The 14,607-nt window shown below is 38.1% G+C and overlaps 1 protein-coding gene across 1 annotated transcript in view; it reads left to right on the top strand.

Moving 5' to 3' along the window:
- PIAS1 (protein inhibitor of activated STAT 1) overlaps nucleotides 1-14,607 on the top strand; it is a 120,389-nt gene that overhangs the window by 438 nt on the left and 105,344 nt on the right. The window lies entirely within an intron of this gene.

Genomic DNA, 14,607 nt, shown 5'->3' with positions numbered 1-14,607 from the left:
ATAGGGAGTCGGGAGGTGGGGGCCGCGGCTGTCCCCGGGGCTCGGCTTCCTCACCTTCCAGGCAGCCTCCCCGCCCCCCGTGGGGAGCGGGGGCAGGGGCAGGGTGTTCATGTTGGGGGCATTGGGAAAGCTCCCCGCCGCCGCTTCCTCTTCCTCCTTTGCAGTCCCGGGCTCCTGTCAGGCGCTCTCCTCAGACCCCCGGGAACTTGGCTCCTGCCGCCCCGCCCCTCCGGGGCTCCCTGCCGCCCCCGCCCCGGACTCGGTTCTCCCCAGCTGCCCGCCTGTCAGGAGGCGCCTGGGGTGCCCCGTTTGTGGGCAGCGCGATCCTGGGGCGATGGGGTGGGGATGTGGGGGAGAAGCTCCAGTAAAGTTTAGTGAACCCCGGGCTGGCTTTGGGGTTCGACTGGGGGGTGACGGGGGAGTCTGCCTGGGCGGGACGGTACTCTTTCTCTCTGATTCCGGGCAACCGGGGGGAGAAACCCCTTCGAAGGGTGTGTATTTGGAAGCAGTGGTAGGTGGTGGGAAGCAGCTACTCTCCCTTCTTTTTCGTCTCTTCCTTTTGGCTGGTGTGGAGGGTGAGAGGAGCCTTCGGGGGGGTCTCTGCACACTCCATGATGGCGATGCTATAGCTGATGGAGGTGAATGGTTAGTGTTTATATCCCCCCGTTGCCTTTTGTTTGTAGGGACATCTTGCTGGCCATGTTGATTTGAACGAAATTTTTCCCTCATCCTACTTCAACCCCCAATAAATAGAACGTTCCTTCCTTCCTCTCAACTGTACCAATTGCTCTCGCCTCACGAAATTGGATGAAAGGGTGCCCCCTTTTCCCCGCTTTTTCTCCCACCCCAATCTTTACCTGATGATGGCTTCTTTACCGAAGCAGATATGCCACTACACAAGCAGTTGGGGGAGGGGGGGTGGAACCCTTATGATTGGATTGTGACAAATGGGGCTCCGCTTGATTAATTTTGGTTCAGTAGCAAGCAGTTTTTAACTAACGCGTATTATTTCGAGGCTGTGAACGCGATATTCCCTTCTCTGTGGCTTCCTGTGTGTGAACCGAGTAGTTGGTTAAATCTTGACCCAGAGAACTGACATCTCTGTCAGAGTGGAGGTTGGGATATACAGTTGTAAATCCTTGGGGAGAGTCGTCTTTTTATAATTAATGAAAATTATTTAAAGAATTATCACGGTTATAATGAAACGACAACTCCTAGAACAAGCAAACGCCAGGTTTGTTTCTGGAGAGTTTTTCAGTGGAAACCTTCGCTGAGAGATCGTTTTTCCCAATAGTTTTTCAATGTTAACATTCCAAAATTTGTATATTTTGGCTCTGCCTTTGAGTGTCGTTCACTTTTAATTTACTTCTAATTGCAAATTAAGGGAGAGCAGATTTAGAATGGATGGTTTTGTTTTTTCCAGTTTCAAACTATTGACTGAAATGAAAAAGCCCCAGAAATTTGAATTTTTGGAGGTAATTAACTTTTGAAATAAAAAAGTGTGCAACTTTAAGATACATGTTTTCTGTAGTTTTAAAATGTAGTCACTATGTTTGCTGTGATCTTTGCCTTCTAATATTTATTTTCCTAGGAATCCTTTTGAATGATAGCTAATCAGTTCTGTTTTACGTGGACTACAGAGTAAAGCTGAAAAGCTTGTGCTGGCTATGTTGTCACTCTTGATGCTGTCCAAAGAAACTGGTATGGAAAGCACATGCTGGGAGATTTCCTCCTTTGTTCTTTCTCATTTTAAGAAAGTGCCTTTGGGGATAGATCAGATCCCTGGTGTGAGTCTTGTTAGGTAAAGTTTCTCTTCACAAAAATGAGCCTGCATCAGATGAATGCTAAACACTTGGGGGGAAACATTATTTTTCTAAAATTGGTCTCCTGTTTTGCTCTCTCCAAAATCTACTTGAGTTTTTCCAAAGGAGTTTTTTTCTAATATTATGTTCTTTTGTACAGTTTTTTTCTCCAGATTATCATAACTGCTCTTGACATACTGATCTGTCATTGTGTGTGCCCAGTACTTTGAGGAGCTGTGATAAATTGCTTAGTTAGTAATAGCTGTGTTAAACATGTTTATATTTGATTGTGGTTACATTTGCTCTTTTTTTTTTGAAGGGGAGGAGATGATCTTAGGAACGCCTACCATAGTTATTTAAGAATGTGTATATGTAATTTTCTGTGCAGTAAGCTTTGGAAGATACTCCTTTTGAAATTATCTTTTCTGAGTGGTATTTTGTTTGTTTGTTTTTTGTGGTTTTTGTAGGTACGTAGCACTTATTCCTAATAAGGAATGAAAGGTCAGAGTAAGAATTAGGAAAAACTCAGATTTTTCAAAGTTTTAGGTGAATACAAAAGTATTCCAATGGATTTCCAACTATGAGGCTTTGAGTAAATAGTGACTTTTGTTATCTTAATTTACAACCCACATTTCATTTTGCTGTGGGTGTATTCATAATTTTTTTCCTCATGACCCATTTTAGTGAGTCCTTTTAAATCTATAACAGATCTGCAAGATCAGATGGGAAAAATGGATAGATCTGTGCCCCCTGTAGGAATTGTGCAAGCTGCAACACTTAAAGGTATTGCCAATAAAAATTAGATTGTGAGTCAGACATATCAAAAAGTTCTCTGTACTAATTTGTTTATGAAAGGTTTAATTTTTCAATAGGGGAATACCCATAAATGACATTTGTAAGAATGTAGAGAGTGAGCATTTTATTGTCTTTAGGAACTCAAAAGCAGGAGGGTGTGATGGCCAGATGATTTTGGAAGTTAATCTGACAGCTTCATGTAGTTCCTCTTAAAGTAGTTTAAAAAAAAAATTACAAATTTTTTTGCATTAAAAGTCAAATTGGGTTACAGTGCCGTTTTCAACTCACCGGAGGAACAGTGGGAAGGAAGAAGTTCATTATCATTTTAGTGGAGTAAATAATGGAATTCAAGGGGAAGAGAAATCATACTTTAAAAACCATACCTTTAAAAGTAGTATCTGTATACGCGTGTCAGTAAATTCTGTTGTCATATTCTGCCTCTGTTTTCAAGAACTAGCCACTTAATTTTGATCTTTGTGGTGTAATTTGTCTGCTTTTATTTCCAATAGAAGCAAGTAAATCTGACAATTTATTCATGAATTTGAATTGAATTTCCATAACTTGCTTTTCTCAAGTGCCACATTTAGATGGCTTTTGTTTTAAGTCACCATTTTTATGAACAATATTTAAAAATTTGTAAAACACTTTAATATTTAAGTATCTCTTATAATTGTTTTGAAATATCTCCTTTCCCTCCTCCGTTTTCTCCTGGATAATTGTATTGTCTTTCTCTTCAAAGAGTCTCTTGTAATCCCTGTTGATTGCAGTAGTGCTTAGTGGTGCGTCCATAGCTGATTAACCTTGGGTTTCTCCTGGTGAACTCCATCAACATGCTACTCCAGGGTTCTTGCTGAGGCTTTTGAGTTCAGTGTAATTTGCACCCTTTCTTGCTTGTAACTAGGGATAAGAGAAGAAAATGTCTTAGAGTTGTAGTAGGGATGGGAAGAATTATCTAAATTTCTGGAAAACTGCAGTGTTTATTATGAGACATAGCCTTTAAAAACAAACAAACCCCTGGTTCATTACTTCATAGAATTGATTGTAGTGTGTTCTGAAGTATCTCTGGCATTAAGGACCTTGTTGTTTGTTTTTTTTTAATGTTTGAATAATGTCTTATATGGTACTTTGCAGTTCATAATGTATCACATTATCTCATTTGATTTTTCCATCAGTTCTTCAAGGTAGTAAAGGCAGGTAATATCTTCCTTTTACCAATAAAGTAAGCCCAGAAAAGGTAAGTGACTAGCCCAAGGTCATACAGATAAAAGTGGCAGGGACTTGAGCCTAGGTCTTGTGATTTCAAAATCCTGTACTGTAGGCTGCATTAAAGGTGCCATGTCAGTCCTGGAGCCCTCTAGGGTGCTTCGCTCACAAAGAATTCTAGTTATGTTGTTGCTAATACTTTCCCTCTTGCTCTATGCCAGGGTATTTTTGGATATTCCTTGGGCTTTTTGCAAGGAAGATTTTTGAGTTTGTTAGTTGGAATCATAGACATTAATTCTTGCAAATATCATTTTACTTGAGAAAGTTTCAGCGAATACTGAAAAGTAAGCACAAAAATAAACAGCACCTGTAATACCAGCACTTAGAAATATCATGGTTAACATCTGGGTATCCATTTAGACTTTCTCTCTGTGAGTAAATGCATATGTATATACATCACAAAAGAGAGATTGTACTACTCTTTATTTGTAAGCTGTTATTTTCATGGCTATCTTTCCAGGTTAGTAAATATAGGTTTATATGATCATTTGAAAGGTAACATTGTATTTTATTCAGCTAGTCCCCTATCATTGGGCAATCAGATTACTTCCACTTTTTTTTCTTTTTTGCTATTTTAAACAATGTTTTGACAAACAGCCTGATAGAAAAGTTTGCAATTAAAAAAAATTATTTTATTTATTTATTCATTTTTGGCTGTGTTGGGTCTTCGTTGCTGCAAGTGGACTTTCTCTAGTTGTGGCGAGCAGGGGCTGCTCTTCGTTGCGGTGCGCGGGCTTCTCATGGCGGTGGCTTCTCTTGTTGCAGAGCATGGGCTCTGGGCTCACGGGGTTCAGTAGTTGTGGCTCGCGGGCTCTAGAGCGCAGGCTCAGTAGTTGTGGCGCATGGGCTTAGTTGCTTCGCGGCATGGGGGATCTTCCCAGACCAGGGCTCGAACCTGAGTCCCCTGAGTTGACAGACGGATTCTTAACCACTGTGCCACCAGGGAATCCCCTGAAAATGTTTTATTCTAACTAAATATATTTGTTCTACAGACCTTTTTTGTGTGTGCTTCAGGGAACAGTGCAAATAAGATTTTGATGAAGTATTGTGAGTGAAAAGTAATTTTTGATTTGTTCGTTGTTTATACCTTTATTATTTCTGTTCCTGTAAATCTGTCAGTAAACATTATATAAATGCTCTGAATCAGAACATTTGATAAAGTATGAAATAGATTATGAGAATTTTTGCTTTACCCATATTTTTAATCTCAAAGCAAAGTGTTGCCATAGTATAAGATTGGTAGGTAACATTGTTTCGGAGAGGCTGTTAGAGAAAGGAGGTTACATAGGCAATGAAACCATTTTTCTATCTTAAGAACCTTTATGGGTTAAATCAATTAGTAAATGCATGTGTGAATTGAATTAAGAATATTATTTGTGCACTGCACTGTAGAAGGAACAGCTGATGAAATTAAGGGTATGAAATTGATCATACTCTAAATTTGCTGTTAAATTTGTTCCTCACCTAAATCTTTAGCATTTATATAACAAATTGTATCATTAGGATTTTTCAGAAATAGGTGATAGAGATATTTAAAAATACTTAGTTGTCCTTTACTATCAATTTCAGAAATAGTACTAATTGTTATGCATTCTTTTTGCTATTCTTACTGCAGAATGTTTGAGTGCTACTTCCTCTTCCATGTTAAAAATTGTGGAACTCCCAATTGCTTTTGATTCCCTCTACTCTTGGTTTCGTGGTAGCACGTGAATAAAAACTCCCTAAGCCCCTACTCCCCTCAGAATTTTCTGGTAAACCTTCATTCTTAGCCATGAACTTCTAAAATTCATCAAAATGAAGAAATCACCTTTTTTCCTTTTCTACTTCACATTAGATCAAGCAAACAAAACAAACATAAACCTTTTGAACATTAACTAGTAACTTTGAATTATCAATAACTTTCACAGGACTGTTAATATATGTTCCTATTTTTAAAAGCTTCATCTCTTTCTTACCTTTCCTGCTATTCTTCTCTGCTTTCAATTTCCCCCCTTTGGTTGCCAGGTCAGTTTTCCCCAAACACTCCTTTCATCCTGTCACTCCACTGGCTTTCCATTGAAAACAGGATAAAGTCTTAGCTCTCAGTTTGGTATTCAAGATTTTCTATAGTCTGATTCCAGTACATTTCGTGTGTCTGTTTTGTCTCCTCCACTGTATAGCAAAAGTTTTTAACTTAAAGCCAGAGCTATTAGTTTGCTTTTTTATTGTTGACTAGTGTTCTGCTTTGTACACCACTCCCATTTTCCCTCATCCCTACCCTGTGGACACAGTAGGTGCCTAAGATATATTCGTGAAATGAGTTATATTCAAGATTTGTTTCTGTTAGTGAGGGGGCAGATGCACATGTTTATATGACAAGTCTAAATTGTGAATGTTCGGCGATAGGGTCATATCTTCATACTTTTTTTCGTGGCTGCTGCATAGATAAACTTGAATAACATTAAATCCAGATAATTTATAAAAGGCTGTTTTAGGTTTACCTTTTACATTTCTCATTGTAATGTTATAGCAGGAAGTAGAAAAAAATTTTAAAGGCCTTCATCTTCACCCCACCCACTCCTTACCCCTTGCAACCTCTTTGGTACCTATTCTATTTTTTGAGGAGAGAGCATAAGTTTTATTGAGGTATAATTCGCATACCATGCATTTCATCCATTTAAGTGCACAATTAAATGGTATTTTAATATATTCACAAAGTTGTGTAACCATCACCGCAACCAGTTTCAGAATATTTGTCTTACCCATCCACCCCGCCAAAGAAATCTTGCACCCTTCAGCTATCACCCCATTGCCACAACCCACCCCACCCTCAGGCAACCGCTATCTACTTTTTGTCCCTACAGATTTGCCTGTATTGAACATTTCGTATAAATGGAATCCTATAATATGTAGTCTTTTGTGTCTGACCTATTCATTTTTCTTTGGACATTTAATTATGCATGTCTGTATAACATTCATAATTGTATGTGTGTATGTCTAGATTCAGAACAAATTAGGGACATACATGGAACTCAGTAAGTAAATATTTATTAAATGAACGTATATGTATTACTATACATAGTCATACTATATACAGTATCCTTTGACTTTTTTCACTTAACTGTATACTATATTGAAGCTCTTTGCATGACATGTCCCAAAACGAGATGGTCTCTTTGTTTTTTACAGTGCAGATATTTCATATGTATGTTTGTAGAGGTTTACCTCTTGAATTTATCAATGTATATGTCTAAAAGTTCTTAACTTGTTTTGATGGTTTCCTATATTTTTTTTTAAAAATAGTTGCCACATTTAATGTAACTCCTATAATATTAATATTGGAGTCTCACTTAAAAATAGGAATGAAAACTGTAACAGGTAAGGGTTGTTTGGCTTGAGGAGAAATGAATGTAGGCTCTTTATGGGGTGCTGGCAGTACACAGCCAAAGCAATTCATTTTGTATTTGGGTTTCTGAATGTGAGCAAGCCTGTTTTTAGCTTCATGGCATAGTGCTTAAAATAGAATTTAAACATGCTATCTTGTGCATTATGGTGAATTTTAAGACTTTTTCTTGTAGCCATGTAGGTCTAATCTTAAGATCTGAAAGATTTCAGGGTAAATATTTTTCTCATGTATTAAAATCATCAGTCTGATCTATGGGCTTCTGTGAGTTACCCAAGAAAGAGAACGTAGAGACACCTAGGTCAGAGTCTAGCTTATAGTAGGTATTTGGTAATTATTTGTTATTTATTCAGGAAGTATCATATTCTGTCGTTCATTATATGTTTGAGTTCCAACTGTATGTGAAATACCAGATTATCAGTTGGTTTGAGCATATCACCATATAAATGTGTGTATTTATTTAAACACTCTTGTTATAGTGGGATATGTACTCAAAATATTTGTTTCTTAATCATCCAAGTAATGCACCACCTATTACAGTGGTTCTCAAAGTGTGTTTCCCAGAACTCTGGTAGTTCTCCAGACTCTTTCTGGGGATCCTGCAGGTCAAAACTATTTTCTCAATAGAAGTAAGACATTATTTGCTATATTGACATTTGCAAAATCAGTGGTGGGTAAAATTACATGAATTAAGACAGTAACACTAAACTGTACTAGTTTACGACATCATGCACTTGGAATTAAGATGAAGCAATAAAACGTATTAATTTCATTATGTCTCAATTCTTGAATACGTTTTAAAATATATTTTGTGTTATGAAAAGTCCTGTAAACCACTTTTACTGAACACCAAATCTGATGATGGTTAATTCAAGAAAAAGAACTTGTGCAGTTGTTTGAGTTGGCATGCTGAACTAGCTACTTTTTTTGTTAGTTTTTGCTTGTTTGTTTTGCGGTACGCGGGCCTCTCACTGTTGTGGCCTCTCCCGTTGCGGAGCACAGGCTCCGGACGCGCAGGCTCAGCGGCCATGGCTTACGGGTGCAGCCGCTCCGCGGCATGTGGGATCTTCCCGGACCGGGGTATGAACCCGTGTCACCTGCATCGGCAGGCGGACTCTCAACCACTGCGCCACGAGGGAAGCCTTGAACTAGCTACGTTTTAAATGGGATACCATTTTTATTTGAAAGAATGGCTGACAAAGTATGGTTATAAAGACTTGGGTATTCGGCAGACATTTTCTCAAAACTAAACCAAGTGAGCCTGTCACAGCAAGACAAACTGACAGTATCTGTTGCTAATGATAAAATTTCAGCTTTCAAGTGAAAATAAAATTTTGGAAGACTTATGTTTGTCGCTTTGAGCTTGACAGTTTCCCAATACTTGACCCTTTTTTTTTTTTTGGATAAGATCAGTGGTGGTTGTTTTATTTAATTTTAATTTTAATTATTTTTTGGCTGTGTTGGGTCTTCGTTGCTGCACACAGGCTTTCTCTAGTTGCAGTGAGCAGGGGCTACTCTTTGTTGCGGTGCGGGCTTCTCACTGCAGTGGATTCTCTTGTGGAGCACGGGCTCTATGTGTGTGGGCTTCAGTAGTCGCAGCGCACGGGCTCTAGAGTGCAGGCTCAGTAGTTGTGGCACATGGGCTTAGTTGCTCCGCGGCACGTGGGATCTTCCTGGACCAAGGGTCGAACCCGTGTCCCCTGCACTGGCAGGTGGATTCCTAACCACTGTGCCACCAGGGAAGTCTCCTGGGTGGTATTAATGAATGTTATATATTGAAGTTGTAAAGTGAAAGGGTCAACATTTGGAAGAACTGCATAACTCACTGAACCAATACTTTCTAAATAATCAATGCATGGTATTGCAAAATAGTAAAAAGATCCATTGGAAATGTAAGACAAACCACCGGACTTGAGTATATCAGAGTAGGAAATGTTCATTGATATGGTTTCAGATTCCATATTGGAACAGCCTTTAAGAAACTGCCACTTGCTGAGTTTTGGTAGAGGACCAAAGAATATCCACAGTTATCTGAGAAAGCTATTGAAATATGCCATCTTTTTCCACTGCATATCTGCATGATGCTGAATTTTCTTCATGTACTTCAATCAAAACAACCTAATGCAGATTGAATGTGAAAGTGGATATGAAAATGAAGCTGTCTTTTTTAAACCAGACATTAAAGAGATGTGCAAAAATGTAAAATAATGACTATTTTTACAATTTTTTTGGTCTTGGAATAGCCTTTTTAATTTAATATTTTGATATATGTTAAGTAATTTATTATTTTTTAAATAACAAATCTTTAAAAATTTTGTTTTCTTTTTAATTATAGTAATATATACATAACTTAAAATTTACCATCTTATCCACTTTTATTTTAAAAAATTTATTTTTGGCTGCGTTGAGTCCTCGTTGCTGCACGGGCTTTCTCTGGTTGCAGCGAGCAGGGGCTACTCTTTGTTGTGGTGTGCAGGCTTGTCATTAGGGTGGCTTCTCTTGTTGCGGAGCACGGGCTCTAGGCGTGCAGGCTTCAGTAGTTGTGGCACGCAGGCTCAGTAGTTGTGGCTTGCGGGCTCTAGAGTGCAGGCTCAGTAGTTTTGGCGCACGGGCTTAGCTGCTCCGTGGCACGTGGGATCTTCCCAGACCAGGGCTCAAACCCATTTCCCGTGCATTGGCAGACAGACTCTTAACCACTGTGACACCAGGGAAGTCACTGTGTTTAGTTTTAGAGTATTAGAGTGACCATATATAATTTATCAACCAAAGTGGGACACTTTTAAGAGTGGAAGGGGATGCTTTTAATAATGTTGCTAGAACAACAGATGTAAAATGGAAAACTTGAAGATCTTGTAATTTTTTCTAAAATACTTTTTTTGTGAAGTGCTAAGAAATGAGATGACAGTGATTAAAAAATGATAATAATAAAGAAGAGTTTTGTGGCCAAGTAAATTTTTAAAATGTTGGATGCAAAGTTAACATACTTCTTCTGCTGGGCTTCTTAGGACCTTTAATGTGTGAATGTTATTTGAGAAGGGAGGGCATGATGGGGAATTATAGACTCTTGAATTTCCTGGACCTTTTTTTTTTTTTTTTTTGGTCCTTATTTGAATTTGTTACAATATTGCTTTTGGTTGTTTGTTTTGGTTTTTTGTCCCCAAGGCATGTGGGATCTTAGCTCCCTGACCAGAGATCAGACCCTCACCCTGTGCATTGGAAGGCAAAGTCTTAACCACAGGACCACCAGGGAAGTCCCTCCTGGACCAGTTTTGCCCCAGCACCCTATTACTCTGAATATCTATTAACTGTATGAACGTAGTTTGGAAAATGGTGACTTGGTGTATCCTGTCATTTAAATTGGAGCTTTTTAATGTGAAGCTCAATCAGATTGCTTCTCAGTTTTAAGTTTTATTTGGGATTTTGTTTTGTCATATCTGGGCAGCTAACTTTATTACAATGAGTAAAATTTGAAGTTTACAAAATATAACCTCGTAAAATAGTCATTATATGCAGATGACATACTATATATAGAAAACCCTGAAAACTCCACACAACAACTACTAGAACTGAAAAATGAATTATGCAAGGTAGCAGGATACAAGATTAACATACAGAAATCAGTTGCATTTCTTTAACAATGAAATATCAGAAAAAGAATATAAAAAACAATACCTTTTTAAAAATTGTATTTATTTTTTTAACATTTATTTGATTGGAGTATAGTTTATTAACAACCTTGTGTTTCAGGTGTACAGCAAAGTGATTCAAATATACATATATATGAATCTATTCTTTTTCAAATTATTTTCCCACTTAGGTCATTACAGAATATTGAGCAGAGTTCCCTGTGCTATACAGTAGGTCCCTGTTCGTTATCTGTTTTAAATATAGCAGCGTGTACGCATCAATCCCAAACTGCCAGTCTATCCCTCCCCCTCCAACCCTCCCACTGGTAACCATAAGTTTGTTCTCTAAGTCTGTGAGTCTGTTTCTGTTTTGTAAATAAGTTCATTTGTATCTTTTTTAAAGATTCCCTATATAAGTGATATCATACATGTCTTTCTCTGTTTGACTTACTTAGTATGATAAACTCTAGGTCCATCCATGTTGCTGCAAATGGCATTATTTCATCCTTTTTAATGGCCGAGTAATATTCCACTGTATATATGTACCACATCTTCTTTATCCATTCATCTGTCAATGGACATTTAGGTTGCTTCCACATCTTGGCTATTGTAAATAGTGCTGCAGTGAACATTAGGGTTTATGTATCCTTTTGAACCACATTTTTCTCTTGCTATATGCCCAGGGAGTGGGATTGCTGGATCATATTGTAGCTCTATTTTTAGTTTCCTAAGCAACCTCCATGCTGTTCTCCATAGTGGCTGTACCAATTTACATTCCCACCTATAGTGTAGGAGGGTTCCCTTTTCTCTACACTCTCACCAGCATTTATTGTTTGTAGACTTTCTGATGATGACCATTCTGACTTGTGTGAGGTGATATCTCATTGTAGTTTTGATTTGCATCTCTAATACTAAGTGATGTTGAGCATCTTTTCCCGTGCCTCTTGGTCATCTGTGTATGTCTTCTTTGGAGAAATGTCTATTTAAGTTTTGTGCCCATTTTTTGAATGGGTTGTTTAAAAAAACAATACCTTTTAAAATCACACCAAAAAAAAAACAAACTTAGGAATACACCTGACCAAGGAGGTGAAAGACTTATATGATGAGAACTATAGAACATTAATAAAGGAAATTGAAGATGAGTCAAAGAAATGGAAAGATATCCCATGCTCTTGGACTGGAAGAATTAATATTGTTAAAAAGGCCATACTACGCAAAGCAATACACCAATTTAATGTGATCCCTATCAAATTACCAATGGTATTTTTCATAGAGGTAGAACAAATAATCCTAAAATTTATATGGAACCATAAAAGACCCAGAATTGCAAAAGCAGTCCTGAGGAAAAAGAATAAAGCAGGAGGCATAATCATCCCAGACTTCAGACAATACTACAAAGCTACAGTAATCAAAGCAGTGTGGTATTGGCACAAAACAGACATATGGATCAATGGAACAGAATAGAGAGCCCAGAAATAAACCCACACACTTACGGTCAATCTTCAACAAAGGAGACAAGAGTATAAAATGGGGAAAAGTCTCTTCAGCAAGTGATTCTGGGAAAGTTGGACAGCTGCATGTAAATCAGTGAAGTTAGAACACACCCTCACACCATGCACAAAAATAAAATGGCTTAAAGACTTGAATATAAGACAAAACGCTATACACATGAAAAGCTGCTCAACATCACTAATTATTAGAGAAATGCAAATCAAAACTGCAATGAGGTATCACCTCACACCAGTCAGAATGGCATCATCAGAAAATCTACAAACAACAAATGCTGGAGAGGGTGTGGAGAAAAGGGAACCCTCTTGCACTGTTGCTGGGAATGTAGATTGATATGGCCACTATGGAGAACAGTATGGAGGTTCCTTAAAAACTAAAAATAGAATTACCATGTGACCCAGCAATCCCACTACTGGGCATATACCCAGAGAAAACCATAATTCAGCAAGACACATGCACCCCGATGTTCATTGCAGCACTATTTACAATAGCCAGGTCATGGAAGCAACCTAAATGCCCATCGACAGATGAATGGATAAAGAAGATGTGGTACTAAAGAAGATGTGGTACATATATACAATGGAATATTACTCAGCCATAAAAAGGAATGAAAGGAACGAAATTGGGTCATTGGTAGAGATGTGGATGGATCTAGAGGCTGTCATATGGAGTAAAATAAGTCAAAAAGAGAAAAACAAATATTGTATATTAATGCATATATGTGGAACCTAGAAAAATGGTACAGATGAACTAGTTTGCAGGGCAGAAGTAGAGACAGATGTAGAGAACAAACGTATGGACACCAAGGGGGGAAAGTGGTAGGGGGTGTGGTGGTGGTGTGATATGTATAAAATAGATAACTAATAAGAAACTGCTGTATAAAAAAATAGATAAAATAGAATTCAAAAATTCAAAAAAAAAAAAAAGACAAAACGCTATAAAACTCCTAGAAGAGATCATAGAGGAGATCATAGGCAAAACATTGTGACATAAATTGTACCAGTGTTTCCTTAGATCAGTCTCCCAAGGCAATAGAAATAAAAACAAAAATAAACAAATGGGACCTAATCAAACTTAAAGCTTTTGCACAGCAAAGGAAACCATAAACAAAACGAAAAGACAACCTATGGAATGGGAGAAAATATTTGCAAATGATGTGACCAACAGGGTTTAATTTCCAAAATATACAAACAGCTCAAAGAACTCAACAACAACCCAATCAAAAAACGGGCAGAAGAGTTAAATAGACACTTCTCAAAAGAAGACATACAGATGGTCAATAGGCACCTGAAAAAGATGCTCAACATTGCTAATTATTAGAGAAATGCAAATCAGAACTACAGTGAGGTACCATCTCACACTGGTCAGAATGGCCATCATTAAAAAGTCTGCAAATAACAAATGCTGGAGAGGGTGTGGAGTAAAGGGGACCCTCCTACACTGTTGGGGGTAATGTAAGTTGGTGCAGCCACTGTGGAGAACACTATGGAGGTTCCTCAAAAAACTAAAAATAGAATTGCCATATTATCCAGCAATCCCATCCCTGGGTGTATTTCTGGACAAAACTATAATTCAAGAAGATACATGCACCCCTATGTTCATAATAGCCAAGACATGGAAACAACCTAAATGTCCACAAACAGATGAATGGATAAAGAAGATGTGGTACATACATACAGTGGAATATTACTCAGCCATAAGAAATGAAATAATGCCATTTGTAGCAACATGGATGGACCTAGAGATTATCATACTAAGTGAAGTAAGTCAGAGAAAGACATACTATATGATGTCACTTATATGTGGAATCTAAAATGTGACAGAAATGAACCTATATACAAAGCAGAAACAGACTCACAGATGTAGAGAACAGACTTGTGGTTGCCAACGGGGAAGGAGAGGTGGGAGAGGGATGGACTGGGAGTTTGGGGTTGGTAGATGCAAACTATTACATATAGAATGGATGGACAACAAGGTCCTACTGTGTAGCACAGGGAACTATATTCAATATCCTATAATAAACCATAACGGAAAATAATTTTTTAAAATAAAATAAAAGCAGCATTTGTGGGAATTCCCTGGAGGTCCAGTGGTTAGGACTCAGCGCTTTCACTGCAAGGACCTGGGTTCAATCCCTGGTTGGGGAACTAAGATCCTGCAAGTCTTGTAGTGTGGCCAAAAAAAAAAAAAAAGGGCTTCCCTGGTGGCGCAGTGGTTGAGAGTCCGCCTG

The sequence above is a fragment of the Lipotes vexillifer genome, unplaced genomic scaffold, assembly GCF_000442215.2.
Source record: "Lipotes vexillifer unplaced genomic scaffold, Lipotes_vexillifer_v1.1 scaffold972, whole genome shotgun sequence".
Taxonomy (NCBI): domain Eukaryota; kingdom Metazoa; phylum Chordata; class Mammalia; order Artiodactyla; family Lipotidae; genus Lipotes; species Lipotes vexillifer.
This window is presented reverse-complemented; position numbering and strand designations above follow the sequence as displayed.